The sequence below is a fragment of the Budorcas taxicolor genome, chromosome 13 (genome assembly GCF_023091745.1).
Source record: "Budorcas taxicolor isolate Tak-1 chromosome 13, Takin1.1, whole genome shotgun sequence".
NCBI classification, from domain to species: Eukaryota; Metazoa; Chordata; class Mammalia; order Artiodactyla; family Bovidae; genus Budorcas; species Budorcas taxicolor.
Window position 1 is genome coordinate 10,197,781 of NC_068922.1, and position 25,624 is coordinate 10,223,404.

Here is a 25,624-nt window from a genome sequence, read left to right on the forward strand (position 1 = left end):
TAGAAAACAGAGGTTTGTTTAAAAGAACAAATGGTCTCTTCTGGAATAAACAGAGCAAAGCCCTATATCCATCTTGCAGATTGTCAACAGTCACCTAAAACATTCTAGACAACATTACAAGGTAAATATGACCCACTGGACCTAGCCTATATGAAGCATAGAACAATCCTTTTCTCCTTAATCATTCAGTTCAGTTCAGTTCAGTTCAGTCGCTCAGTCGTGTCTGACTCTTTGCGACCCCATGAATCACAGCACGCCAGGCCTCCCTGTCCATCACCAACTCCCGCAGTTCACTCAGACTCACATCCATCGAGTCGGTGATGCCATCCAGCCATCTCATCCTCTATCGTCCCCTTTTCCTCCTGCCCCCAATCCCTCCCAGCATCAGAGTCTATTCCAATGAGTCAACTCTTCGCATGAGGTGGCCAAAGTACTGGAGTTTCAGCTTTAGCATCATTCCTTCCAAAGAAATCCCAGGGCTGATCCCCTTTAGAATGGACTGATTGGATCTCCTTGCAGTCCAAGGGACTCTCAAGAGTCTTCTCCAACACCACAGTTCAAAGGCATCAATTCTTCAGCACTCAGCTTTCTTCACAGTCCAACTCTCACATCCATACATGACCACTGGAAAAACCATAGCCTTGACTAGACAGACCTTTGTTGGCAAAGTAATGCCTCTGCTTTCAAATATGCTATCTAGGTTGGTCATAACTTTTCTTCCAAGGAGTGAGCGTCTTTTAATTTCATGGCTGCAGTCACCATCTGCAGTGATTTTGGAGACCAGAAAAATAAAGTCTGACACTGTTTCCACTGTTTCCCCACCTATTTCCCAGGAAGTGATGGGACCATATGCCATGATCTTCATTTTTTGAATGTTGAGCTTGAAGCCAACTTTTTCACTCTCCTCTTTCACTTTCATCAAGAGGCTTTTTAGTTCCTCTTCACTTTCTGCCATAATGGTGGTGTCATCTGCATATCTGAGGTTATTGATATTTCTCCCAGCAATCCTGATTCCAGATTGTGCTTCTTCCAGCCCAGCGTTTCTCATGATGTAAGCTGCATAGAAGTTAAATAAGCAGGGTGACAACATACAGCCTTGACGTACTTCTTTTCCTATTTGGAACCAGTCTGTTGTTCCATGTCCAGTTCTAACTGTTGCTTCCTGATGTGCATACGGGTTTCTCAAGAGGCAGGTCAGGTTGTCTGGTATGCCCATCTCTCTCAGAATTTTCCACAGTTTATTGTGATCCACACAGTCAAAGCCTTTGGCATAGTCATTGAAACCTTGCATATTTGGTTTAGTTGTTCTTGCTGTCAAGGAGTTCATCGTCATTTATACAGTCACTCCACAAATATATGTATCAATACATAGTGTATGTAAAAAATCAGTGCTTGATGCTAAACCAAAATCAGCCATGGTTCCTACCCTAATGGAGCTTAGGTTTTGAAGATGAAATGGGTGATAAATAGATAGATATACCACACAGGTAACTGTGTCAATTCAACATTAGGGCATTTGATTTCAGCAGGGAGGGTGCAGAAACTGTCCCTTGAAAAGAATGCTTGAGTTGATATCTCAGGGATGCCTGGCATTAAGCACACATTTTGAAGAGCAAACATGTATTTGGGCAGAACGACCAGAGCCCCCCAGCTGGAGAGAGGAAATGAGTAAGAACAAAGGACAGAAAAAAGACCAGGATGCCTGTGTCAGGGAGAGAAGGAGGTCACAACACAACAGAAGCTCAGAGAATAGTACTGACCTTCAACATAGGCCAGAGAGGCTCAGACTCTAAAAGGACCCAGTTCTAGATGGTTGGATCAGTCCAGCCCTCTTCTTCTCCAGGAGGCAAGGAGCTTCTGGGGCTGGAAAGATGCTGTCCTCCAGGTGTTCATTCTCTTCTCTTTCTAGAGCACCCTTTAGGTACAGGGTGTAGAGAACTGCCTCTCCACAGAACCCCCTAGCTTGCTCCCAAGGCCTGAGTGACCTCTTTCTCGAGTCCACACTTTTGAGGGCAGATCATGTTACTGGGAAGGGATTCTAGTCCTGAAAAGTGGCCACAGGACAGCTGTTGGTGGGGTTGTAGACAGATGTTTGATGGGTGGGTGGGGTGTCTATCCGGGCTCACATCTTCTCTGCTATGTTACGATATAGAACTACCAACAGTCTAGGAATTCTAAAGGATACCCAACTTTCAAGATCATGATGAAGTTGTCTTTGTCAGTATAGAAGGGTAGGGAATATTTTCTTTAACAACTACTTGATTTAGAATTTAATATTTAGGCACAGGACTTATGGGCCCCCATTTCGACTCTTGCTTAGAGACCCACAAATGTTAGGTGGATTTACTAGGCAGGTAGGTAGTGGTCAAAGAACAAAAACCATGCAGGTCAGTGGCTCTCAAGCTTTATTGTACCTGTGAATTACCTGGAGATCTTGCGAAAACAAAGGCAGTGATTCTGCATTTCTATTGAGAGTAGGGACCACACTTTAAGTAGCAAGGTTGTATAATATTTTAACTTTGGGTTCTGTTTTGGGTGGTGTTATTTTTGTTTTTCCAAGAGTCAGTCTTTGGTTAATTTTGCCTTTTTGTTTTTGGCTGCACTATGCAGCATGTGGGATCTTAGTTTCCCAACCAGGGATCAAACCTGTGCCCCCCTGCAGTGAAAGTACGGAGTCTTAAACACTGGACTACCAGGAAGTCCCCTTTGGCTCAGTTTGGTTCTTGAGGGATTTCATGCAACAGGTTATCATTCTGAAAAGAGGACAATAGGTGGGGTGCGAAGAATGGATTAGCAGACAGAGAAATGCGCTGAATACATTGGGCAGAAGAGAAAGTAACCACAGATGTTTAGAAGGTAAGATCTGCAAGACTTTGTTAAATTAGGTAAGAAAGGGAGAAAGTGACTTGCCTTCAGGAGAGACAAAGTTCAAAAAGGGGAATAAGTGAATGAATGAATGAATTGCCTGTCATTCTCTCATCAAAGTGAATGAAAGTGAAAGTCACTCAGTCATGTCCGACTCTTTGTGACCCCATGAACCGTATAGTCCATGGAATTCTCCAGGCCAGAATACTGGAGTGGGTAGCCTTTCCTCTCTCCAGGGGATCTTCCCAACCCAGCAATCGAACCCAGGTCTCCTGACCCAGGAATTGAACTGGGGTCTCCTGCATTGCAGGCGGATTCTCTCATCAAGGATTTCAGAATAGCAGGACTTAAGATAGTCTTAAATATGTGTGATTTTCAGAGACTTGACAGGCATTTTTCTGTTCCTTTGTAAATAGCTGGAAGCTGTCTTCACCCAAATTGTTTTTAGTCTTCCTGGGTGTGTTTTTTTTTCCCCCTTCCTTTAATTAAGTGGTTATGACTGGCACATGCTCTTCTCCAAGTGATTTCTCCACGGCCTAAGTGATTAAACACAGAACAGCACTCACTCCACCCTTCCCCAGAGCGATACTCTGAACTCTGAGAGCCCAAGCGTCTCTCTCCCTGGGGGGCTGCCCTCTCAAGAGAGGCTTGCTTGCATCCAGGCTGGGCTCTTGGGAATGTTTCCTGACTTCAGAGATTCATTTTCTTCGGCACAGGGGAACAGGATTCAGGGTCCTCCTGGGTTAATCACTCAGCTGCAGCAGCTGCAGAAGTAAGCTGCCCCAGGGGACCGGGGCCTCAAGGGAACTGGTTATCTCCCGCAGCACGTGGCACACCCGGATACGATGCCAACGACGGTTTCCGGCTCTGCCGATCCCACCCCCATCTTCCCTTCTCCAGTTTTCCGCTGTGGCTCACAAAAGGCACAAGAGGTACACTTGGAGGAACTTCCAGCCTGAGTTCCGAGACGGTGTCTTAGCTTTCTCCTAAATACCTGAGGAAACATTTAAATTCCACGCACAGTGCTCCCAGCCTCCTGCATCACGTATTTCCCATTCTCACCCTCTAACGGTCCCAAGGATGGCTGGCTTGCTCTGCATCCCTTTCAAGAACAGCTGTATCTTTTTTACCTTTACTTATTGTCCTCTCCCTGTCCCACTTGCTGCTTTAGAACTCTGTATCCCTTCCATGGAGCTCTATACTTCACAAAGCCCGCTGCCTTCCCACAACACCCACGAGCACAGTCACCCTGTGGAGCTGCCAGACTGAGTCTCATTCCCGGGGGTCCTTGCTTCTCCCTCACTCTATAGTATTCTCAGAAGAAGGCATGTGGGAGATGTGCCCCACGCCTGGTGTTTCCTTTGCCTGGTCATGATGACTCAAAGGCAAGGCCAGTTTTCTCAGTGTGGGGCCTCTCAGGGTGGGTCACCAGGAGTGATGCCGGCCTGGCAGTGCAGGAAGGAGTGCCGGGGCTTGTGGCAAGCCGGAGGGCCATGTACCCTGCTGAGAGGAGACAGCCTCTGCTCAGGTCCAGCCAATAATCATGCAGGAAGTTATCCTTAGACTGTTCAGTTTTTTTACTAGAAATTGGAAATCTAATTTGACTGTGAAATTTTTAGATTTTTGTCCTCTGGCTCATCTAAATAAAAAGTAACAAAATAGAATATCCGCAGGCCTGCAGTTATATGCCCTTCATTCTGTAGGTCCCTTGGCGTAAAGCACCTCAGAAACACCTTCTCATCACAGGTGTTTGGTAGCACATTGTATCAGCTCACCTGGCACTTTTTACTCACAGTGCCCTGGACATCAAGAGGAAAATTAGTTAATGGGTTATTGGAACTTCCCTGGCAGTCCAGTGGATAAGACTCCATACTCCCAATGCAGGGGGCCTGAGTTCGATCCCTGGTCAGGGAACTAGATCCCACATGCCACAACCAAAAGTTCGCATGCTGCAACTAAGAAAAGATCCTGTCCATCGCAACAAAGATCGGCGATCTCAAGTGCCACAGCTAAGACCTGGCACAGCCAAATAAACAATTGTTGCTTTTAAAAAAATAAAATAAAGTAAAATCAGTTAAAAGAGCTCAAAATGTCTCCCAATATGTCTTCCATCAGACTGTAATCTGAATATAACCAGGCAAGACTGAGGTTTCTCTCTGCTTGTCAACGCATCTAAAAGCGACAACATCTGCCTTTAGAAGCTTGGAGAATAACATTAGCCTTTCTTTTAGATTTCCGTAAAGGAGTGGCATTACCAAGGTCATGGAATTCCTCCGAAAGCTAACTTTTAGTTATTGTTTTTTCTCCCCCTGCCCAGAGGCCCACACAGCAGCTGTCAAGCATCTCCCTGTCTCTCTTGCTATATCTATGCAATCCCCAAACGTTCATTTTCCCATTGTAATACTCCTCTGCTCAGCTGCTTTCCAGTTAGCTCAGCGGTAAAGAATCCATCTCCCAATGCAAGAGACTCAAGAGACGCAGGTTCAATCCCTGGGTCAGGAAGATTCCCTAGAGAAGGAAATGGCAACTCTTACCTGGGAAATTCCATGGACAGAGGAGAACGGTGGGCTACCATCCACAGGGTCACAAAGCGGCAGACACAACCGAGCACTTTTGCTGCTCAGCACATGACTCTCCCATCTGCGAAGAATACATTGCTTTTTGCTCAAACGAATCAACCCTCCTGACCCGGAATTGTGGCAAGAAAAGCCGCACACCTAGAATGTAAGAGTTATCCTCATCATTCGGACATTCTGATATTCCACAAGCAAATGATCTCTGAAGCGTCTGCCATCACCCTGCAACCATCACTCCCAATCCCCAGAGCATTAGCCACGCTCGCTCCTAGCTCCCAGGGAATCCTTACGCGCTTGAGCCAATTCTCCTTAAGTTACTTGCCTAATGATTAGTCATCTAATGATCAAGTTATCTAATATTTAATTCTTTTCTGAATCCTTGCCAGTATCTATCCTTTTCTGAAATTTACTTGGTTTTTTAATCATTTTTAAAACAAACTTGCCTGTGGGCACTCCTGAATTATTCTTGTATTTTAAATACTAAATTTGTACTATCCTGTAAATGTGCCCTTTAGGGGTATTTTGTATGCAATTCAATATTTTAATGCTATTTTAGTCAACTGTCTAACGAATTTATTTTTGTATATCAATTCTTTATATTTAATATCAAAAAGTTTGATAAAATATATCAAAGAGGACACAAATAAATGGAAAGCTATCCCGTGTTTCATAGATGAAAGGAATATAGTTAAAATGTCAATACTACCAAAAGTCATCTATAGATTCAATGCAATCCCTATCAAAATTCCAAAGGCATTTTTTACAGGAGTAGAAAAAGCAAGCTCTCTTTATTAAAAAATTATCAGATGATAAAAGAAGGTATGAAAAGCCCAGAAACACCTGTATGAGCCATTTGCCCTGCTGGGATGGAACTTCAAAGTGAAAAATAGACAATATTGACAGCAAGACATTTGACTGGTGTACTCTCCTTTCAGGGCTCTGCTGAACATGTGTCTCCTGTTCCAAAGGGAAGATATGACAGGGATGGAGAAGATATATTCTTTCCGAGCTGCCTTTCAGTGTACCAGTGCCATCTGGCCCCCTAAAAAGCTTTAGAAATGGAATGCCCAAAGCGTGGGGCTCCTTTCCCCACCCCCCCAAGCTGCCTCTAAAGCTGGATCTGTCTCATTTACCCTTTAACCAAGGAAGCTCACCATCATTCAGTGTTTTTCCCATTCTTCACTCTCAAGTTCAGCTTCTTACAGAATACAGTTGCCATCAGTCATTGGACGTAACCCACGACTGCTAAGTTTATCACAACCTCCGGTCCAATTTCCATAAAATCACACTCTACTTTCTCAAGCCAGAGAAATTCAAGAGTTCCCAACAGACAGTGTCTGAGACAAGACGCCCGTCGCCCGTCAGGCGTGGAAACATCCTCCCTATAGGGCACAGGCAACACTGCCTTCGGTCCACGGCCGCAGCAGTAGGTGGGGGAGATCTGACCAGCCAGGACTAGCAGCTCTGAGCTACATGCCGGGCCTACCACTAACCAGCTGCTTGGCCTTGCATAAGCCACTCCCTATCCGACTGTCCCTTCCCCAAAGCCAGGGCTTGGGGACAACAATTTCTTGGCCCTTTCCAGCTTCACAGGGCTCCTCAGTCACCCAATCACCCCAGCTCCCCAGGCTCCAGAGAGTCAGCTCTCCTCACACACGTGCAGAAACAACAGCTGGACCCCAAACATTTTGTGGGTCTTTTGAAATTAGTGCGGATGCTTTCAACTTTCCAAACTTCTCCTTCCTCCTATCTGATCGTTTTCCTTATTACAAAAGAAGCACATGCTTATTGTAAAAACATTCACGCACACGGAGAGCAGAAGAAAAGAGAAATCACTCACAATGCCGGATTCTTTCAGTCTGTGATGGCAGGTATGGGTTCTACATACTATCTGTTGCATTTTTCTACTTAATAATACATTGACACATTTCTCCTTACTTTTTATATCATTTGAAAACATAATTTTAGTGGCCACAGTTGCTGTCTTGTAAGATTGTGCCACACATCAATTTGCCAACTTATATATTTTCTCTTTTGTTTGTGCCATCCCTGTCTTCTCTTCTTTGAATAGGCCTAGTTGCTCTAAAGAATATTAATATATATATGAAGTGCTCAGTTTTTTAAAGGTTGCACATTTTTTAAAACTCCTCCAGTTGAGAAGTAGAATATAGAATCCTCTTTAATCAGGACTGGATTTATGACACATTGGCCACTAAGAGAACAAGGCAGGGATTTCCCTGGTGGTCAGTGGCTGGGACTTCATCTTGCAGCGCAGGGGGTGCAAGTTCAGTTCCTGGTCGGGAAGCTAGGCTCCCACATGCCTCACAGCCAATGATGCAAAACACAGAGCAGAAGCAGTGCTGAAGCAAATTCAACAAAGACTTTGAAAAAGGCCCACATCAAACAATTCTTTAAAGAAGCAAAGAGAACAGCAAGGCAGAAATGATGCTATGTGACTACTAAGGCTGGCTCAGAAGAGGTTGTTCAGTTCCCACTGACTATCTTAGAAGACTTGCTCTTAGACTGTTTGTTCTCAATATACATTTTGTTGGAACCCAGCCACCATTCTGTGAGGAAGCCCCTGCCAGATGGAGAGGCCATGTGTAAGTGTGCTGGTCAACAGCCTGTCCTTCAGCCTCAGCATCAGACATGCAAGGAAGGAAATCAACATGGAAGCTAGCCAACTCCCAGCCCCAGCTGTCCAACCCCCAGATGTTCAAGTCACCCCCAGCCAGTCAAGTCTCCCCAGCTGAGTCCTCAGTCATCATGGAACAGGAAAGAGTCTCTCCTTTGCCTTGTTCAAATTCCTAGCCCACAGAATCATGAGCAAATGAGAGTTATCGATTTACACCACCAAGTTCAGGGGGTTTGAGCCAGCAATAGCACTCAGAGTGCCACAGACTAAAATCAACATGATTAGGAAGCATGGTGAAAAGCATGTACTCAAAGACAGCGTTAGAATAGAGATGTGTCTAAATGAATTCATCTTAACCTACAGGGAAAATAAAAACTGTGATTCTTAGACAATTCTATGGGACTCCTGTATAAATTTGTCAGCTGCATCATGCTTTATCTTTGAAACAGCCAATCATGAATGCTAAAAATACAACCAAAGTTCTTAGGGAAGAGAAGCTTACAATGAAAACAATTACAAGGAGTTCAGATACAAAATAATTCCAGCATCTTGGTTTGGAAGCGGGAATCATGGCTTACTCTGAAGAGGGCAATATTGAAAAACTCTTCAGAGCAAAAGTTTTAGAATCAGATTCTCCTGGGCTTAAAACACAGCCCTGTTATCACCTTGCCAATTCTTTCATCTCTAAGACAGAAAGACTACCTCACTCCCAAGCTTGTTGTGGGGCTTAACAGATGTAATGGACAAAGTGCCTGGCAGAGTTGTGCTTGGTCAACGGTCACTGTTATTACTCATGTTCCCGTCACTGCTACTATTACTGTTAGAGTTGTGCCAGCCTAGCAGAGGAGGAAAGGTGACTGCTTCGGCTGAAGAAAGTTCTCTTCAAAGACAAAGACTATATTATTGTGTTTTATGATTCTGGTCATTGCGGTAAGGAAGAGAGTTTATAGAGTTGAGAGGAAGAGATGGTGAGGTGGTTGGATGGAAAAAGGGAAGATGCTGCTGCATGCATGTGGGATCTTGGGGCAGAGCCCTGAGAGGTTTTACACTCAGGTCATAAATGTACTAGAGACCTCGAGTATACTCCCTTTCTTTGCTGTGCTAGCGAGGCATAAAATGCGCATGCTCAACCACTCGTCCAGTTAGAAGATGCCGATTAAGGATCCTTACAGTCTGGGATCCCTGGGGGGCAGTGAGGACACAGGAAAAGTAATCACAAACAGGACCGGAGCTTCCCTGGTAGCCCAGTGGTGAGCAGCCCACCTTTCAATGCAGGAGACGCGGGTTCGGTCCCTGGTCCTGGAAGATGTCTCGGAGAAGCTGAGCTCCTGTGCCACTACGACTGAGCCTGTGCTCCAGAGCCCAGGAACCACCACTACTGAGCCCACTGCTGCCACTCCCGAGGCTCCTGCGCCCCAGCGTCTGCGCTCCGCGAGAAGAGACGCCGCCGCAACGGAGAGCGCACACACGGCGGCTAAAGCGCAGCCCCGCGCTCGCCGCAGCCAGCCGGAAGCGTGCACAGCAGCGGAGACCCAGCACAACCAAAGTAAGTAAATGAACAAGTGTCTCTTCAAGATCCTTTAAAATATATATTAGAGATAGATACATATATAAAACAATTGAAGAAAAGCAAGAGGAGGTGGAAAATAAAGCTAAAAATGATAATAATAAACAGGACCCAGTCCTCCTTAAACCCTCCTAATTCGAGGACAAGCTCTGTCGCTCACACGTACTGTGATGAGATTACAATTACAAAGTGCTCTGGGGGGAAAAAAGGAAAGAAAAAAAATGTAAAAGTTCTAATAGTCCCAGACATTTTACAAAGCCCTTTTCACAGTCATCATCTCAATGAGTCTTCCAAACAACTCTGAAAATAGATATGATTATTATATCCATTTTACAGATGAGAAGGCCAAGACAGAGAGGCTGAGACGAGTTCCCAAGGTTGCAGGAAGAGTCAGTGGCGGAGCAGGACCTCGACCTCCCCCTGGGCCGGGCTGGCGTAGGCACCGTATCCACCCGCCACACAGCTCTGCTGCACTCAGACAAAAGCGCCAAGCCCCCAGGCAAGGCTATCAGTGCTCAGAAGCCTTCTCTGCAGTCAGTCTGGGCCACGCGATAGGATTCTGAGCTAAGGCAACACGAGCACTTCCAGGCGAAGGCAGCCCAGTGCCAGCGTGCTCCCTCCTGGCTCTCTTCCTCCTGGAGAGCTACCGTGATGAGCATGTGCTGAAATGGAGCCTCTAGGGACAGGACCCTGAGTGTCTGCTTGGAGAAGAGCCTCTGCAGGTCCATCCGATCTTGCACAAGAAACAAACTACTTCTTACTGCGTGTGGCCTCTGAGATTTCAGGCTTGTTACCCAGCAGAGCCTCTCCTACCTGGCCAATATCAATCTTTATAATTCTTTGCCTAGTGTCATGCTGGATGCTGAGCATAACTGGGATCATAAGGCAGTCTCTGCCTTTAAGAAACTGACAAAGTTATTGAGCTATATACCAAGGGAAGGGTTTCTGAACAGATGGCCAGGCTGAGCCAGCAACGTTAGACCCGTAAATACCACTGACAGGCCCTGTCATCACATTTTGCAAGAGTTGTCACGTAGGCACTGGTGGGTGGTGGCTGCCATTTTTAAGAGGTTGCTGCAGGGCGAGTTGGAACGAAGCACTGAGTCTGGATTCAGCATCATCTCAAGTTGCCTGATTCTCCTCCCGGAGCCCCCACGTCTATCTCGACTGATTCATGGTTTTGCTTCATTCCAGGTGTGTAGTGATGGCATCGCTCAGTTTTTACCAGACACCTGGTCAACGGCCCTCATTTCCCTATGTTTCCCCATGTCATTCCTGCCTCGTCTTGGAGCTAACGTGTGCCCAGGATGCCTGGCTTCGATCATGCTGTAACCCAGTTGTGGGCAGTTAAGGATGCGCACCAAGCACATCCCTTTGACTAAAGAGCTGGTCACCTGGGTCAGCAGAAAGAGCCTGTCACCTCTGCCAGAGCCTTGTGGATCAACTTCAGCAAGCCACTCACTCTGCTCACCTGCAAAATGAGGAAGCTAGACAGGATGGGCACCGCGGTATCTCCAGCTGAAATAATGATAATACTCAAGGCCACATAACTCGTCAGTGCCAGAGAAAGGATCAGAACCCCACTCTGGGCCCACTGGCCTATTTCATCTGACACACAGTAGGGATCAAGTATTACATTTCATTTGACACATGAAAATTTCTCAGGATGGCCACCCAAAAACCCAGGACAATGCTCATTACTCCCATAAAAAGTGTCTTGAAATCCTGACTATTGGTAGAGAAACAATGTCCTCATGTCAGCCTTGTCTCTGGCTGTTTTCTCTTTACTCTGGAGAATAAGGGAGAATTTACTCCATCACTCATTCACTTAACACACATTTATTGAGCATCAGTGCTGTTGAGCATAGAGCTGGAAATAGCAAAATAAAACAAGATCCCTGCTTAAAGAACCAAAGTCTTTTTCAGAAGACAGGCCCACGTTCTTGGGGTGTCATGGAATTATGGTGTTGGGCCACTCAGAAAGGGGTCTTGGAGTGGAGTCTTGAAGCACAAGTAAGAATTCACCAACTCTCACATCTCTGTGACTCTTTTACCCAGGTACTATTTAAGGGCAAACTCTCAGGCCTTCTATGGAGAACAAACAGCCAGCCTATTTCCTTTTCTTTTTCAAGTCTGATTTTTTTCTCTTAACTTTTGAGACCCTTTTCTCACCATAGACTCAGAAGCATCTATTTAGAATCCCAAAAGCCAAGAATTCAACTTTTGTGTTACTCTCAGGGGTTCTGTATATTTCTTTCTCAAGACAATCAAACTCAGCTTTTCTAGTTTAAGAAATGCAAGCCTTGTAGGGAAAATGACTTCTAAAAAGAATAACTGCTTAGGCCAATACTTCAAAATATGACTCCTATAATGAAGAACAGGCCCAAATACACACAAGATAGCCACACGGTCTTTCACAGAGCCAAGGGTCCAGCCTTACGTGCTCTGGAACTGGTTTACAGCTAATAGTTTGCAGCCCACTTACAGTGAGGCAGGGAAATGTCCCTTCATGAGAAAGGCAAGGCTAGGCCTCCAACATGTCCCCAAGGTGTCACCAGTGACATGATGATTCCCTCCTCTTCATACAACCGTTAATCCTCACTAAGGGTCTGAAGAAGCCATTTACATTTTCAGTAATTTATTGATTTCTCTGGGGTTATCTCTCACCTCCCTAACTCCCTCATCTACAGCACCAAAGGCTTCTCTGCAACAGTGGGTGCTATTGTGATTCCTTGATTTCTAATTCATTTATCAAAGGGAACTGCTCCATTTCACTCACTATAGAGTCCTCACACTTAGAACAAGTGACTAGTAGGAACTCAACAATAAAGGACAGAAATGACAAGGACCTAAAGAAGCAGAAGAGATTAAGCAGAGGTGGAAAGAGTACATGGAAAAACTATATAGAAAAAGTCTTAATGACCCAGACCACTGCGATGGTGTGATCACTCACCTAGAGCCGGACGTCCTGGACCGTGAAGTCAAGTGGGCCTTGGGAAGGAAGCACTACTACCAACAAAACTAGCAGAGGTGACAGAATTCCAGCTGAGCCACTTAAAATCCTAAAAGATGGTCCTGTTGGAACGCTGCAATGTGCCAGCAAGTTTGGAAAACTCAGCAGTGGCCACAGGACTAGAAAAAGTCAGGATTCATTCCAATCCCAAAAAGGCACACTGCCAAAGAATGTTCAGACTACCACACAATTGCACTCATTCCACATACTAATGCACAAAATCCTTCAAGCTAGGCTTCAACAATACATGAACCAAGAACTTCCAGATGTACAAGCCAGGTTTAGAAAAGGCAGAGGAGCCAGAGATCAAATTGCCAACATTTACTGGATCATAGAAAAACCAAGAGAATTCCAGGGGGAAAAAATCTACTTCTGCTTCATTGACTCTGTTAAGCCTTTAACTGTGTGGATCACAATGAACTGCAGAAAATTCTTCAAGAGATGGGAATACCAGACCACCTTACCCGTCACCTGATATACCTGGATGCAGGTCAAGAAGCAATAGCTAGAACCAGACATGGAACAACAGACTGGTTCAAAATTGGGAAAGGAGTACATCAAGGCTGTATATTGTCACCCAGATTATTTAACTTCTATACAGAGTACACCATGAAAAATGCAGGCTGGATGATTCAAAAGCTGGAATCAAGACTGCCAGGAGAAATATCAACAGCCTCAGATATGCAGATGATAACACTCTAATGGCAGAAAGTGAAGAGGAACTAAAGAGCTTCTTGAGGAGTGAAAACGCTGGCTTGAAATTCAACCTTTAAAAAACTGAAATCATGGCATCTAGTCCCATTGCTACGTGTAAATAGATGAGGAAAAAGTGGAAATATTGGCAGATTTTAATTTTTGTGCTCCAGAAGCACTGTAGCCAGTGATTGAAGCACAAAATGAAAAAAGCCCTTACTCCTTAGAAGAAAAGGTATGACAAACCTAGACAGTGCTGAAGAATTGATGCTTTTGAATTGTGGTGTTGGAGCAGACTCTTGAGAGTCCATGGGACTACAAGGAAATAAAATCAGTCAACCCTAAAGGAAATCAATCCTGAATACTCATTGAGAGGATTGATGCCGAAGCTCCAATACTCTGGCCACCTGATGTGAAGAACCAACTCATTGGAAAAGACCCAGATGCTGGGAAAGATTGAGGGCAGGAGGAGAATGGGGTGACGGAGCATGAGATGCTTGGATGGCATCTCCCACTTAACGGATATGCCTTTAAGCAAACTCTGGGAGACAGTGAAGGACAGGGAAGCCTGGTGTGCTGCAGTTCATGGGATCACAGAGTCAAACACAACTTAGTGACTGAATGGCAACAAGTATTTGCAAATAGAAGGATTTGTAAAATCTTTAAGGAAAATCTAGAATTTGTCTTCCTCATGGATCTGCCATTGGATTCTCTCCTTGAGGAAATACTTGAAAGCAAAAATGAAAAAGTTTTTTGAGATAATTAAGAGATGAAGCTAAAGCCCACCAAACCCAAGTCATTATAGCAAATATATAAGACAGACTAGATCCTAAAGGAACCCCAGGGAGCCAAGGAGCATATGGGATCTCACCCATTCTTACCCATAAGTAAACCCAGTGATGGGCTGGCTAACACCCCCAAGGGCCCTTGTTGAAGACAAAGAGAACTGGGATGGGAGTTGGGGCAAAGGGGAGAAGTAAGTCAGAAACAAGTGTTGGAGAGCCAACATGGGGAAAGTCAGGAAGGTTGTTAAATCTCAGAGTAGGAGTCCAGAATTGCACACCAAAGTTTGGCCATGAATCCACAATCTGGGATAGAATCTAGGAGATGAGATCAATCAAAACAAGTCTGAGCTGTGTGAGAGTAGGTGAGACCGGGAGAGGAAGAGAAGAGCCGCCAAGAGCACCACCACCATGATGCCCTACACCAGGACAACAGGGGCTGCTGCCCTGGGCGCCATGCTTTAGAGCTGCATGGACCAAGAGTCCTGCAAATGCAAACCATGCAGGCCATGAAAAGTTTTCTATAGCCACATCTTCCAAAGGGTAAAAGAAGCAAACGTAATACATTCAATGTGGTATGTTACATTCTTTTTTTCTTTATACTGTGTCTTCCAAATCTACTATGCACTTTTTAATCAACTCATTCAGCACATCTCCATCTTGACTAGTCACACTGCAAGTGCTAAAAAACAGCACATGGTTAGTGGCTATCATACTGGATAACACAGCCTCAGGGGGAGCCACCCTGGTCCTCTTCTGGCTAGACTCCTCATCATGGGGGCGGGGAATCTGTGAGGCCAAGGGGACCAACCTACCTAGATCGTCCACACCTCCTTCTAGATTATACATCAGATACGTGAGATTTTCAATTCCCTGCCCAAAGGGTGCAAACCACCCCCCCCCCACTTCCAACGTTTGGATGGATCCTTTCTCTGGCTCCATCACAGGGAAGGGGTTACCATGCTGAGGGTGAACTCTGCTGATGTTCTGTGCACTCCCATGCTGGAGGAGGTCCAGAGAGATGTGTGCTTGTGGGGGAGATAGAAACAGATCATGGATAAGTAGATTGAGATTTCTCGGCAGGACAGAGCTGGGGCAAGGAAGAGAAGACGGAGAGGTCGGTTTGACCCAAGAGCTTGGCCATTCTTCTCTATACCACTGCATGCAAGTGAAGAACTCTGAGATCCCTAAGGATCCTATGTTTGAAGCTAATTTAACAAGGTAGGAAAATAGAACATATTTTGTTATCTAAGAGTTTGGTAGGACTTCCTGGTGGACCAGTGGTTGAGAATCTGCCTGCCAATGCAGGGGACATGGGTTTGATCCCTGGTCCGGGAAGATTCCACATGCTGTGGGGCAACTAAGGCCACACACCATTAATACTGAGCCTGAGAGCTGCAACCAGAGAAACCACCACAATAAGGAACCCAATAAGGAATCTAGTAGTTGCACTACTCCAGAGCAACACCCGCTCACAACTAGAGAAAGACTGTGCGTAGCAATGAGCCTCAGTACAGCCGAAAATAAACAATAAAAAAAATTTTTTTAATACTACATTGCTAAAAAAGAGCTTGTTAGCTCAATTTATAATGTTTACTATTTAGTCACAGTATCTAATTTTCCATTTTTATGCCTATTCTTTACCCCACAAATGCTGGAAGCAAACCCAATGCTGAGTTTTTATGATTTACTGTACTCTCCGTTTTTTACTTATTTAATTTCTTCTTTGTCTTTAGGAAAACTGTGAGGACATTAGCGCATCTTAAAAGATGAGGGTACAATAAACTCACTGCAACACAAGAGAAAAAACAAATTGCTTGGCACATGGGTTCAAGGCTCAATTTTACTGAAGGAGATGAAGTTATACTCCTTCCACTGTGGAACGCACAGGGATTCTAATTAGCATAATTAATCATTCCTATCTCTTTGTTCCCCCAGAGCACTTTATTCAAAATTTCTTTTTTTGTAGATAATATGACATGTCTTTATTTCCTTCTGAAACACTTGCTATTTATCTGGCAGAATCACAGATCCTTTAGAAAACAGTATACTTAAAGCCACAAGTCCTCTCCCTAGGAAATATACAACATATGACCAGCAGAAAGTACAGTGTCAAGGAGTGCGTGGATTTGAGGTTAAACCCCCTAAGTCTGACTGGGCTACGTGAGAGAAGCCACTGATCACATCCCGTTCCATCTGAAATACAGGAAGCGCCCATGTCAGACAGGATGAATAAGCCACATGACTCAGGTATCTATTGCTATTTAGCAAACCATCCCCAAGCTTAGCAGTTTAAAAGAAGAGTGACCGTGTATTGGTCAGGATTCTACAGCTCAGGCAGGGCCTGGTAGGGATGGCTCTGCTCCAAGCGCTGCTGGCTGGGGCAGCTTGACTGGGGAATGGAGAGGTCAAGCTGGTTCTGTTCACACTGTGGGGTCTTGGCTAGAAGCACTGACGCTGACTGGACTTCTCTCATTCACTTTCCCTGGAGTCTCACCACCTTGAGACTCCTCTCTCTCCACATCTCTCCACATGAGCCCTCCAGCAGGATAATTTAACTTCTTCATGGGGGTCCAAGGCTTCAAGAGGGAGTTTCTAAGAAGTTCTTCAATTTGTAACAACATGGATGAACTTTGAGGACATAATTACTATATGAAATAAGCTAGTCACAGGAAAACAAGTACTGCAGATTTCACTTATATCAGGTATCTACAAAAGTTAAATTCATGTAATGAGCAATATGGTGGTTGGCAGGGGCTAGTGGCAGGGGAAGATGGGGAGTCGTAATCAGTAAGCATAAAGTTTTAGTTAAGCAAGATGAATTAGCTCTAGAGGTCTGTTACCCAGTAGAGTGTCCATAGTCGGTGATGCACACTTAAATTTTTGTTAAGATGTTAGATCTTATGTTAAGAGTTCATGCCACAATAAAACAAAACTTAAAAAGAATTTTTTTTAAAAAAAAGGGATATTCTGCTGGGGTCAAGCTTGCTAACATCCCATTGACCAAAACAAAACTAAGCCCAGAGTCACTGTGGGGAAGGACTGCACAAGGGTAGGAATACCGGGATACAGGGCTTACTGGGTGGGGGCACTGGGTAAACAGTCTACAACAGAGCCTGCTTGAAAAAAGAAATGAATAATTATTGAAAGAGTTAACGATACACTTCTCAATGATGGTGGGGTGTCTACTTAATTCCTCCCGTGAGACCTGAAGCCTCTTTCTCAGGGAATCTGACTAGATCATATTTTCCTGATAGGCACTACCCAGGAGCCCATGCCTTTCTTCCTAGACACATAGAAGAGTTTGTAATGATGTAGTCATGTGAGCACCTGATTTCCTATCACACAAACCAAATTCTGGGCTCTTTGGCCATAACCATGACCACTACATCCCAGCTCCTGGAACAAGATCAGACACATGGCAGACTTTCACAAATGTTTGAGGAATGAAGGGGAGAAGGAAGGAAGAAAAGAGAAAGAAAAAGAGAAAGGGAGAAAGAAGGGAAGGAAAAGGAAATTCCATTACAGGAATTCAAGGTATGATCTGGTTAACAGTAACATTCATTGGACAGTAGTATGTGCCAGCTATGAGGCTAAGGTTAACAGCTCACTTCATCTCCAGAAACCCTAAGAGAGAGTTAAAATAAATCCCTCCACTTTATGGATGAGGAGGCTGAGGTTTACAGTGGTTATATGATTTGCCAAAGATGGAAGCGCTGGCACTTGACCTCAGAGTGCTGTCAATCACTCTTCACCATTATATCACCTCAGAGGACAAGATAACATTTAGAAGCAAAGGAAACCATGTAACAATGCATACTAGCTTTAGCATCCTCTCAAGGACTTTCTGAAAAAAAAGAACACATACTGAAAAGAAAATGAAAGAAAGGTTTGTGGCTTTTGGGAGGAAACATGGGTTCAAAAGAATGGTGGGGATGAAGCCGGAAAATAGCCTGAAAACTGAAAGCATTAGGAAGATAATGAGGCAGAAGAGACTGACAGAAAAGGATTCTCCAGTGGGTGGACCCACACTTCATTGAAAGGGGGTGATGCAGACACCTTCCAGGACGTGGGAAGGAGGATTAGCTAGTTACAGTATTCAAAGTGGCTTAGCAAAAGGCAGCTCCCAAGATGAGTCATAATCTCAAAGAATTATGGACAAAAAGTGCACAAAAGAGAAATTTTATAGCAGGTACAAATTTTTATTAATCACAAAACTCTCCTATGAGCCTTCTGGTTTTCTGCTACAGAGATAAAATACTTAAATCTTTCTCTGTAGAAAAGTTAAAAAAGCATATAGCCCATACCCATCAGAATAACTAAAATGAAAAGGAGATGACTAAAACCAGCATTCGCAGGGCCGCAGAAACAATGGACATCTCATAATCTGTTGGTGGGAGTGTAATCCAGTGTGCCCACTGAGGAAACCAGGTAGTCATTCACTGAAACTGACCACACATGTGAATTCTCTGACCCGACAGTGTCGTTCCAGAGCATCTACCAACAGAAATGCATCCGTGTATTCATCCAAAGATGCACTAGAAAGCTCACAGCAGCAGCATCCAGAATGAACTCCAACTAGAAACCACTCAACTGTCCATCCGCATTAGAGCGGACAGGTCAATCATGGTCATTCACGCACTGGAATACTACATGGTAGTGAGTATGAACCCTGCACAATTACGTACAAAACTATGCACAAAACTCACAAACATGGACGTTTAAAGAGAAAAAGAGGCAAACTCCACTGTGGGAAGTGAAGACAGTGATTACTTTTGTGGGGAGAGGAAGCTATACATGAGGGACACTTCTTGGGCAAAATGTGCACCTCTCTGTATAGACGTTCTACTTACATAAAAATGTTCAAAGAAGTTATAGCCATGTTTAAAAACAAGGTAAACATCATCAAGAACCCCAAACTAAATAGAGACACAAATGAGACGAGAAGGAGTGGGTAGGAAAAAGCCAACATAAGTCACGTAGCCTCTCCTAGGCCCTATCTGTTAGGGAACACCAGGGGTCATTCTGAGAGTTCCTGGAGGAATCCTTAGGGTGGAGATCTTGTGGGAGCTCACATCCCTCTGTCATGATGTCCTTGTTTCAACAGAGAGTCCTCTCCTGTTTTTCACCTCTAAGTAACAGGACGGCGGTCTCATTTCTCGCCTTTCTTTCCCTGGCTCCATGCCTTGTGCCTTCCGCGTGGTGGGTTCAGAGAAAGTGCAGGCTGACTGAAAGATGAGCACGCAGAGTTAAGCATCTGTTTTCTAAAGGTTGTGTCTTCAGTTGGATTCCTCTAGCAGCAGGCTCTGACACAAGGAAGGTATGAGGCCATGTGCCTGATGCTCCCAGGAATCACCTACAGCAGAGCAAGGGAGTGAGACAGAGAAGGGCAGGGGAAGATACAGGGTCAGGTACTGGATAGGTTTCCACTCGGGGCAACTGGGGCTCAGCCCCACAGGGCAGCTCACAGTAAAAGTCATCAAAACCTCACTAGGAAACAACTTGAGAACTCTTCCCTGGCCACGCACTGATGCTTAAACCCTTCCTCAGGCTGTCCACTCAGTGAGTGCCCACGAAGCAACCTACTGGAGAAGAGCTAAGAAAAGCAACCGAGCTCCAGAGGTTCCATGTCCCCTTGCGTATGTGCACACCGCACTTCTGAACAGTTTGCTCTGGAGGAACATGGCCTGATGGTCCCTCTTCTCATGAAGCTTACAACACGAACCACTACCATTTTCAACAAACAGGCATGGTACAAATTGGCTTTCTGTCTTCTGTTTCCGTTCCAGGATCAATTAACGCTGGAAAGAAGGCAAGATTCATTTTGAAATCTCCAGAAAAGTCATTTAGATGCCAGATTTTAAGATGGGTGTTTAGAAGATCTAAGCCTCAGCTACTTCGGAAGCAAACATTCCAGCCCTACTCCCACCTAATCTCATCCATCTCATTAGAATTCTCCCCACCCATGGCTATTAATACTTATTCCATAATACAGGGAAGCAGGACACAAAATTTAACAGTTTCTCAGTTAAGCAACAAAAGTAGATTATCACGGCAAAGAAGAAATCTTCTACTGTTTCAATGCCATGTAATTTCAGATAATAATTAAAATAATGAAAGAGGATTTTTAATGTATTTTAATCCCATAGGGCATTGGGACTGCTTGCATAGAAGTTTTGAAGTACCACATGGGGAAAAAGTAGTTCCAAGCAAAGTCCATCTGAACACAATCTCCAGACAGGAAGGTATCAAGAGCCTGGAGGTCTGGTGAGGAAAGGTTATTTAGAGATGTTCGTTCATAACCACTCCCTGGAAAAAAGCAAAGTCCACCAATGCCATTTTGGTTCATGATATCGTACAAACTTAAAGCCTTCAAAGCCAAGACTAAGTCTCAATGTTGAAAAGAATTATGACTGATTATGAATCTGGAAAAAAATTTACAGTATAAGGAATATCAGCACATTGATGGCTATATTAGTTTCTTATGCGATTCATGGGGTCACAAAGAGTCAGACACGACTGAGCGACTGAACTGAACTGAACTGATGGGACTCATCATCCCTACATAACAATAAGTATTATTGTTTATTAGTCTTCCACAGTGTACATCCCAGTGGGGGTATATAATAGGTTTTCCCCTTCATGGTTCACCACCTTGACATAGCAAAGGGTCTTGTGTAAGTCAGTGAAGCTATGAGCCATGCCATGCAGGGCCACCCAAGATGGACAGCTCATAGTCAAGAGTTCTGACAAAACCTGGTCCACTGGAGGAGGGAATGGCAAACCACTCCAGTATTCTTGCCTCAAGAACTTCATGAATGGTATGAAAAAACAAAAAATATGACACCAGAAGACAAGCCCCCCAGGTCAGAAGGTGCCTGATATGCTGTTGGGGAATTGCAGAGAAAGAGTGAAGAAGAATGAAGAAGCGAAAAAGATGCTCAGTAGTGGATATGTCCAGGGGTGAAAGTAAAATCTGATGTTACAAAGAACAATCTTGCATTGGAACCTAGAACATTAGGTCCATGAATCAAAGTAAATTGGAAGTGGTCAAGCAGGAGATGAAAAGATGAACATCGACGCCTTAGGAATCCGTGAACTAACATGGACAGGAATGGGTGAACTTAATTCAGATGACCATTATATCTACCACTGTGGGCAAGAATTTCTTAGAAGAAATGGAGTAGCCCCCACAGTCAACAAAAAAGTCCAAAATGCAGTACTTGTGTGCAATCTCAAAAACAACAGAATGATCTCAGTTCATTTCCAAGGCAAACCATTCAATGCCACAGTAATCCAAGTCTATACCCCGACCACTAATGCTGAAGAAGCTAAAGTCAAATGGTTCTATGAAGACCAACAAGACCTTCTAGAACTAACACCAAAAAAGATGTCTTTTCATCATAGGGGATTGGAACGCAAAAGTAGGAAGTCAAGAGATACCTGGAGTAAGTGGTGAGTTTGGCTGTGGTGTTCAAAATGGAGCAGAGCAAAGGCTAACAGAGTTTTGTCAAGAGAGCACACTGATCATAGCAAACACCCTTTTCTAATAACACAAGAAATGACTTACACATGGACATCACCAGATGGTCAATACTGAAATAAGATTGATTACGGTCTTTGCAGCTGAAGATGGAGAAGCTCTATACTGTTAGTAAAAATAAGACCTGGAGCTGACTGGCTCAGATCATAAGCTCCTTACTGCAAAATCCAGGCTCAAATTGAAGAAAGCAGGGAAAACCACTAGGCCTTTAAGGTATGACCTAAACCAAATCCTGTATGATTATACAGTGGAAGTGACAAATAGATTCAAGGGATTAAATCTGGTAGATGGAGTGCCTGAAGAACTATGGATGGAGATTTGCAACATTCTTACAGGAGGTGGCGATTAAAATTATCCCAAAGAAAAAGAAATCCAAGAAGGCAAAGTGGTTGGCTGAGGAGGCTTTACAAATAGCTAAGAAAAGAAGAGAAGTGAAAGACAAGGGAGAAAGGGAAATATATATACACCTGAATGCAGAGTTCCAGAGACAAGAAAGGCTTCTTAAGTGAACAATGCAAAGAAATAGAGGAAAACAACAGAATGGGAAAGACTAGAGATCTCTTCAAGAAAACTGGAGATATCAAGGGCCTATGTCATGTAATGATGGGCATGTTAAAGGACAGAAATGGTAAGAACCTAACAGGAGCAAAAGAGATTAGGAAGATGTGCCAAGAATACACAGAAGCATAAAACTTAAAAAAAAAATAGTTCTTTATGACCCAGATAATTATGATGGTGTGGTGTCTCACCTAGAGTCAGACATCCTGGAGTGTGAAGTCAAGTGGGCCTTAGGAAGCATTACTATGAATGAAGCTAGTGGAGGTGATAGAATTCCAGCTGAGCTATTTCAAATACTAAAAGATGATGCTGTGAAAGTGCTGCACTTAATATGCCAGCAAATTCAGAAAACTCAGCAGTGGCCAAGGACTAGAAAAGGTCAGTTTTCATTCCAAACCCTAAGAAGGGCAATGCCAAAGAATGCTCAAACTACCATACAATTGCAATCATTCAACACGTTAGCAAGGATTACCTGCAAGTTAGGCTTCACAGGGAGGCTTTGTGCACTGTGGTCCATGGGGTCACGGGGAGTCGAACATGACTTAGCAACTGAACAGCAATAAAATCGGTTTTCAGTAAACTACTGATTCAGATAAATACTTTAAGGTTTTGCATGGAGCCACCGTGGGCTTACCACGTGGCATTAGTGGTAAAGAACCTGCCTGCCAATGCAGGTTAGATGTAAGATATGCTGGTTGGATCCCTGGGTTGGGAAGAGCCCCTGGAGAAGAGAACAGCAACCCACTCCAGTATTCTTGCCTGGAGAATCCCATGGACAGAGGAGCCTGGAGGGCTACAGTCCATGGGATCGCACAGAGTCGGACCCGACTCAAGCGACCTAGCAGAGCACACATTCTTTAAACTTCATCTGAAGATAATTTCAAGCTTCTGATATTTTCAAAGTGAGCTGCATCTTAAAAAAGAAAAACCTGTATTAGTCAGGGACTTCCTTGGCAGCCTAATGGTTAAGACTCTGTACTTGCACTTCAGAGGACTCAGGTTCAATCCTTGGTCAAGGAACTAAGAAAGCGCATGCTGTGTGGCCTGGCCAAAACATAAAAAAAAAAAAAAAAAAAAGAATTTTTTAAAGGAAATAGTCTGGTAAACCTGGGAGACTGTAGCGACAGGCACAATATCCAGCAGCATATTTGTAAAGGCCCCGGAGCAGGAAGGCCTTGGGATGGGACAGAAGTGGTTCTGAACATGTGACTTGGCCCAACAGCCTACTTCTGATTTTCTGTCCTCAGGCCCCATCTTGTGGGAAACCATAAACAAGAGCCTTTAAATTGTGAGCAGCACCCCCTTTCTCTTATTTCGCTTTTGTCTTTCACTTTTGCACGGTTGAATGACATTTCCTTAGCATCCATAAGCCCAGGGTTTCTAAGAGTTCTAGAGAGATTAAATCAGTTCCACACAAAAGATCTGAAAAATATATGCAATAATGAGGTGTACAAGATGGTTTGAACTGCATGACCCTCCCAGCTTCTTTCCTCCTCCTGGGCTTAGAAGGCAAGACTTTTTCTGTTCAATGTTTCTTTTTTGGTTGTTGGTTTTCTCTTACCCCACTGTTCTTCCAAGCTTCTAAATTTCCTTATCTCTTCTATATATCAGAGCTATTCGGTGGAACAGCTTAGATCCCTTTGGTTTTAGACAATTTTTTCATCTTTGCCCTGGTGGTCATGTTGGTTTCTTGGGTTTTACTTTACTTTGTAGCCGATTTGTCTTACCTGGAGGTAGACAGGAGGCAAGCAGTAGCAGAAGGGACCCACATGGGAACACTGTGTCAATCCTGCTAATGCCAAGGAAGCACAAGCCAAGGAAACAGATCTCAGATCAAATCAGAGATTGTGCCTTTAGCCAAGTGACTTAGCAGCAGCAGCAGACGTACTAACACTTCTAAGAGAGTAGCAATGATTATCTCACACCCACTGCTTTTTTGATGACCCTCCTCCCGTCAAGATAAGCTGTCTATCCCACTCCCTTGAGCAAAGGCTTGTGTCCACGGCAGCAGTAATGCTGTGGGACTTCTGAGGATAGGTAACAAAAGGCCAGACAGTGTTCTCCTGGGTCACTGGCTTGGAGTCCTAAGCTGTCCTGTAAGCAGCCTGACTGTCCTGAGGCAGACATGCTGTGAGGAAGCCCGGAATAGCCTATGCAGAGAACAGCTTCTACCTGCAACCTCTGCACACCTGAGCCACACTCAACCACCCAGCCAGGCCCTTCCTGAATTCATGACTCTCAGAAACTAGGAAAGATAATAAAATGATTGCTGTTTCAAGTCACTAAATTCTGGCGTGATTTGTTACCCGGCAATAGATATCACTGCATGACAAATAGCAGGGGAAAAGTGAAAATAGTGACAGATTTTATTTTCTTGTGAATGCTCAAACTACGGCACAACTGCACTCATCTCACAGGCTAGTAAAGCAATGCTCAAAATCACAGCTCCGAATCACTGTGGATGGTGACTGCAGCCATGAATTTAAAAGATGCTTGCTCCTTGGAAGGAAAGCTATGACAAACCTAGACAGTATGTTAAAAAGCAGAGACCTCACTTTGCCAACAAAGGTCCCTATAATCAAAGCTATAGTTTTTCCAGCAGTCATGTGTGGATGTGAGAGTTGGACCATAAAGAAGGCTGAGCACTGAAGAATTGATGCTTTCAAACTGTGGTGTTGGAAAAGACTCTTGAGAGTTCCTTGGACTGCAAGGAGATCAAACCAGTCAATCTTAAAGGAAATCAACCTTGAATGTTTATTGGAAGGACTGATGCTGAAGCTGAAACTCGAATATTTTGGCCACCTGATGAGAAGAGCTGACTCATTGGAAAAGATCCTGATGCCGGGAAAGATTGAAGGCAGGAGGAGAAAAGAGCAACAGAGGACGAGATGGTTAGATAGCATCACCGACTCAATGGACATGAATTTGAGCAAACTGGGGGAGATAGTGGACAGAGGATCCGCGTATGCTATAGTCCTTAGGGCCACAAAGAGTTGGATGTGACTTAGCAACTAAACAGCAACAGATATCCAGAATACCACCCATGTCTTAAAAAGTTTGGCCATCCTAAACTGAGTAAGGAATAGTAACTAGATGAGACCTTATTAATATACTATTTTCTTAGTGATCACTAAGATAGTACTTTTTTGAAAGCCTGCATCTGGTTCATCCACCATGTGATTTAAATTCTTCTCAACTATTTTCAAAGCCTTGAGTTACAAGACCACCTTAGGGATATAAACGTAATATAGCTAAATCAAGTAAACCCAACAGGCCAACTTATGATCTTGGTGGGCTGGGAGGAAACAACTTTAATTCAACCTGTCAGATATCCACAAGCATGGTAATATGCTATATAATTGGTTTTCAAACAAATCCTCAGCTTTGCTAGT